Here is a 6,300-nt window from a genome sequence, read left to right as displayed (position 1 = left end):
GATCTAACGTTTAATAAAGCCAACGTAAGTGTTTTAGAGGTATTATTTGCCCCCTCGTGTTTGGGCAACCCGTTCTCACTCCCAAAGCGTAACATTTTACGCTAGGTGACAAATCGTCACCATATTACGTTTTCGGCTACCCACCACGTTCCTAAATGACGACCTCGGAAAAAGAGGAAATATGAGAACCGTCTGGACTGAACCTACACATGTTCGCTCTTTTTCTTCAAATCGCTTAGAAACACGCTATTTAACATCATTAAAGTCCTGGTTACGGTCTGGAATAAGGTTATGGTCAGGGCTAGGGATAAGGTTAGGTTTAGGGCTGGAATACAGGGCTGGAACGTCTATTACCGCGGGAGCGTCATTGCACTGGATTCCAGCCATAACCCACCGCGTACCATAAGAACGCCGAAGGTCTCCTTTCGCGTTCCTCAGGAACGCCGCGGGATGTGACAAAACGTCGACATGTTACGCCTCGGGAGTGAGAATGCTCTGGTTTGGGAGCAGTCTGTGGCACACAAGGTATGTTTACTATATATAAAGATCTTTTAGGGTGCAGCTCTCTGTGTTTTGACCAGGCCACATGTCTCCTTCTGTCACCTAAAATTACAGAAATTTTAAAACCTTCTAGTAAACAGGGTCCCAGCTTCTCCTGGGAAAAGTCACCACTGCCATAATCCTCGCAGCCCAGACCCTTCACACATCACACATCAGACTGCGGAGACAGAGCATGAAGGTGGTAAGGAGGAACTAAGGGGGGCGAGGCTGGGCAAAGTAACTTCGATTGCTCTGTTGAGGGTGGGGCTCTATGACAAACCTTTGGCTGCTCTGGTGGGGAGTTTATGGGGGACAAAAAGGGATTGGGCCGGGGGGTAGATCTGAGCCCAGCATTGACCCGCTCCATCATCTCCTCAGTGAATTTCAGGTGTGGGGAGGAGGGAGAAAGGGAGGGTGAGGAGGGTGATGGCCTGTCAGGGGTTTGGGGGACTGGAGGAGGTCGTGGTCCCTGGTCCTGGTCATTGGTGTTGTTGAGAGAGTTGGAGGCAAAAAGGGACCCCTCTTCTTGCCTCTGATGTCTCTCCTTTCTGAAGCTCTTCCGGGGTGGGGGCAGATGAGGCTCCTCCTCAAGGTTTCTGCTGGGCTTTGTCTGTTTTTGGAGTATTGTTTGTTCCTCTTTATGAGATAACTCCTCGTTTATCTCAGCCTTGGCACCAAGCACAGATGGATGACATATGGAATAAAACAAGTTGGAGGTGAACAGTTTCATCCCTGACTTGTTAAAATTTAATCCATTTGCTTTAAACAGATGCCTGCATACCCAAAAATTATTAAAATTGTTGATAAAATGCACTGAGTGGTCAGTACATGCTGATATAAGCCATTTATTTAGTGCAAACAACCTGCTGAATCTCTCGCTTCCTCTTCTGACGGGCAGTACAGGTCCACTGATGAATACAGCTGCATTCAGAGAGTTTACAGTATTTAATAATCCAGTAAAGTCCCGTTTCAGAACCTCCGACTGTTGTTTGGACACATCGTTTGATTATAGTGTCAATTCCGTTAGTTACCATTTAAAAAGGTGATAATTAGAATACAGTTACTTTGTTGAAATTAATGGATTGCACGACAGTCTTTTCCTGTTTCGTATGTTAGGCTATCCCCTCTCTAATTCTGGTAATTCCATACATTGCCAGAAACCAAAACAAAACACGCAATAAGAGGCTCTAATGTAAGCGTCTTAATAATGCTGGTGGTGTCAGTTACACAATTGACCCGGAGCCAGCACAACAGAGTCAACAGTGCACAGGCACGAAAGCGTTTCTTACTTGGAAATTCCAACACCACTTCACATTTAGAGAAGAAAGGGATGGGCGAAATCTGACCAGTGCAATGCAAAGTCTGTTTGCCAGCAACCAAGCTGCTCTCAGCGTCAAAAGACTCCACCTCCAAGCTAAAGAAACATCTGGAAGTAAGTTCTTTCTTAAAAGCTAACATTAGCCTACTGCTACTACCTTGTTTTAGTTGTGGTAGCTACCTGGGTTATGTGCCACTTCAGCATCTTTGATGTACTATTGCTGTGTGATTTATTGCTATTACTGAAAACTACTTGCCACCAAGCTAACATTGTTAGCTGGCGTTAGCTGAGGTTAGTTCATAGACTGCAGGCTGTTAGATTTGATGGCTAGCATTAATCATGTGCAGTTCTGAAAAGCAGTAGCCTTCAGTAACAGTAATAAATCACACAGCAATAGTACATTCATGTAGTTTTTAAAAGCATTACAATATAATAAGTAATCCAAAATATTCAGAATACCTTACTTCCATTTAGGAACTTAATGGAATACATTACAGACTACATTTTAAGGCATGTATTCTGTAACCAGTAGTGGAATTTATTTTAAAAGTAACCTTCCCTGCAACTCCATAAAAATATTGAATCAAATTAAGAGAATCTTGAACCTCCCGGTAGTGTCAACTTTTGCCCCGATCTGCCACAATCCTAGCTTTACGCCTAGTACAATGGATGCTGCTTTCAAACAATGGCCTGTCAAAGGGTTAATTGCTATAAAGGATCTTTATATTGACAATCATTTTGCCTCTTTTGCTCAGCTTCAGACAAAGTACAATCTCCCTACAAGTCATTTTTTTCGGTACTTACAAATTAGGAATTATGTCAAGCAAGCATTCTCAAATTTAGATACCATCCCCATACAGCATGTCTTTTACAATATAATGAACGAACCTCCCACCTCAAAACACTTAATTTCTCGGCTTGTTAACCTTTTTCTTCGGCAGCCCCCTCTTGCCATATTAAAGAGGCTTGGACAAGGGACACTGGTTTGGTTATCACTGACGATTTATGGGCTGAAGTGTTAAGCCGGATAAAACTATGTTCTGTTAACGCCCGGCTTCAGTTAATTCAATTTAAGGTTGTCCATAGACTGCACTATTCCAAAACCAAATTGAACAAGATTTTTCCTAACGTTTCCCCCAAATGTGATAAATGTAAACTTTTGGACGGTACTCTTGGCCATCTTTTTTGGTCCTGTTCTACGCTTACAGCCTTTTGGACTAGTATTTTTAGTTTCTATAGCACTGTTTATGATAGGCAACTGTATCCTGACTGTCTTATGGTGATCCTGGGCTGCTCCGGCGACTCCTTGGCACTTCCCTTTGCTGTTCAACAGGCCCTCATGTTTGGTATGGTGATTGCCAAACGTCTGATTCTGGGGGAGTGGAAATCTGCCTCCCCTCCCTGCTTCAAGAGGTGGCTCGAGGAGATGGTCTCCTGTTTATACCTGGAAGAAATTTGGTTCTCTACGTCTGATTCCATGGAGAAGTTCAGGAAGATATGGGGGCCCTTTATAGACCACATTAAGAAGGACAGTCCACGCCCTGGGTCCTGACCACGTTGTTTTAACTGCTTTCATTCTGAGCTGTTGCCCATAACTGTTATTGCATAATTGTTATCAGCTCCTCCTAGCGATCTTTGGATTTGATTTTGTGGATTGGACTCACTAGATTGTGAGTTGTTTGACATGTATACCAGTTGCTTTTTTTTCTTCTCTGCTGTTTTTAATAAGTGCTGGCCGTGTACCCTGTTGTGGGGTTTGTTGCTCTGTTTTTTTTTTGTTTTTGTTTTTTTGTTTGTTTGCTCCTGTTTTGTTTTTGATTTTTTTTTTTTTTTTTGTTATTGTCTTTATTGTCTGTGTTCCTCTGTCCCGCTGTTTGTGAATGTGTAAAAATTTTGAAACTTGCATAAATGAATACATAAAAAAAAAAAAAGTAACCTTCCCAACTATGCTGACGTACACCAACATGGCACAAAGCTGAGCTGTCACCCAGTCCCAGCCCTGAGTGGGAGCTGTCCATAGGTCAGCTGACTGGGATAGGTGGCATTTGACAGAGCCTCTGGAAGAAAAGCAGGGTTGGATCAAAGGAAGACCAATTCCCGTACAGCAGCAACCTGCACCAATCCCTGTGGACCAACACCAGTGGAGAGTTGCCGTTTTCCAGGAAGAAGAACAGGTGGCGATGTGTTGTCTCCCTGGAGACAACAAGGTCAACTTCCACCCTCCCGAAGTGGTACCACCTGCAGTTGGACTCTCCACTCCGTCACTTTTTGACATTCAGACACAAGCCCAGAGTCTAAACATGACACACTGACTATGTGGCCTCATAGGAGAAAGAGCAGTGCCCATGCACTGCATAAGGTCCATGCATAATAATGAAAATCATGAACAATGAAATAATGAAAAGGCTGAGTACGTCTGTCAAAACTACTGCTATACTATGGAAGGTGAGCCATTCAAAACCTGCAATAATGGTGAATAGACCAAATCAATGAAATGTCTCAGTATGATACAACACTAAAATATGTTTATATTTTTGTATTTCATCATGTAATGACTCTGTATATGATGTGTAAGATTTTACATGAAGGAGTTTAATGAAAAACCATGTATTCATTACATGGAGTCATTGAAAATCATATGGTAAAGGTGAACAACAAGCAGAGGCTGAAGATATATAATGTCCTGTGTTATGTTCCTAAAAATTCAAATATGACAAAAGTTCTTTCAAATTTTCAAAACTAAATTTCATCTTGGTTGAAAATTTCTCTAAAAGAGACAGGAGTCAGCAACCTTTAACACCCAAAGAGCCATTTGGACCCGGTTTCCATGCAAAAGAAAACACTGGGAGCCGCAAATACTTTTTGACATCTAAAATTAAGATAACACTATATATATTGTTTTTTACTTTTATGCTTTGTGTGAACAACTAAGCTGCTACAGAGAAAATTACATTTATGTAATTAACACATTTTGAACTCTTAAAGAAATATTACAAAAGGAAAGACACCAACCTGAACTAAGATGATCCATGTAGCAAACAAAAACTGTTGTGTGCCGCCACCCTTATGTCGCCTTTGAGCTTTTGGAGCCTTGACCTGGCTTTTAAAAAATAATTGGAAAAAAAGCACTATGCTGCTGAAAGATGAAAACTAGATATTTGCAAAATTCTGCCTAATTATGTATGTTACCTGGTTAATGTGTGTGGCGAGGCGTGGTCTGCAGCGCCGCTGCAGGGGAGGCGGAAGCATCTGAGAGGCACCAGCAATCACGCCTCACCGCCTTAATGTCTGTGCTATCTATGCTGTTGTGTTGGTATGTGTTGGGCTGTGAGCTGAAAAGCTACAGCCGGCTGTATGCTTACAGCAACCGTGTGTGAAAAGTGGTCAATAAAGAGATGCTGAAAAGCATGTTCACGGAAACATCGTCGGGTCTGCTGTGGTATGTTTACAATGGAACTTCTGCTCCTGAACCTCTGCGCACAGCGTCTGCAAATGCTGTACGAAGTCACTTTCATCTTTACGCAGGACTGTAAGCTGTCATCTGTGAGGCGTGAGCAGTGTTTGTTTTTAACATCGTTCACGGAGGAGAACAGCTGCTGACATAATGTGGATCCGAAGATCCATAATTGGCCTACCTGGGGTTGAAAGTCTCGATAAATGCACGGCGTTTTGGCAGGTATACCGGTCTCCTGGAGTGTGACGCTTATTTTGAGCATGAAAAAATAATAAAATATAATTTTATTTGTATATTTCAATATCACAATAATCTTCCAATTTAGAACTACAAGTTAAAAAAGAACTAACATAAATAAATTACACTTCAGCTAAATACTTCTAATTTATTTTCCCAAACCACGCGGAGCCGCACTATAAGGACTAAAGAGCCGCAGGTTGCCGACCCCTGGGCATAGATATTGGTTATGTTTGAATTTAAAGATGTTCTCTTAAACAACAACTTCTTTAAAACTATTTACCGACCTGAATCTCTGGCTGACTTTTACAATGGACTTTGTACCTCAGTACCATCTCCATTTATGACTTACTAGTCGTGGTGATTAAACTGCACAGTAGCCTTTTCAGCGAACACTAATCATTCTATCACAAAATAAGATATAACATCTGTTACATTTTGCAAACTTGTTTTGAGCATCATACACCAGTCTATATTTTCAGGACTAATTAATCTCATATTTTAATTTAATTATAAAAATAGACGGATTAATTTATATGATGTTTGAAAGAGGACACAAACCTTCTTTTGTAAAATGTTAGAAATTATTTTATAGGCAATGAAAGAAATCAACTCTATAAAGTCTATAAATTATTATAGGGTGAGGTTTGTGAATTGTTGTCTGTGAACTCCTCTGGCGTGTTCAGTGAAACTTGTTGTTTGCGATATGTCATTTTGAGGCTTGTGCAATTCCAGTAGGGAAGTCCATATT

This window comes from Rhamphochromis longiceps, linkage group LG17, assembly GCF_057381845.1.
Source record: "Rhamphochromis longiceps isolate RC_006_pf linkage group LG17, R_longiceps_female_GT1.1, whole genome shotgun sequence".
Classification (NCBI taxonomy): Eukaryota; Metazoa; Chordata; class Actinopteri; order Cichliformes; family Cichlidae; genus Rhamphochromis; species Rhamphochromis longiceps.
Note: the sequence above shows the minus strand (reverse complement) of the source record.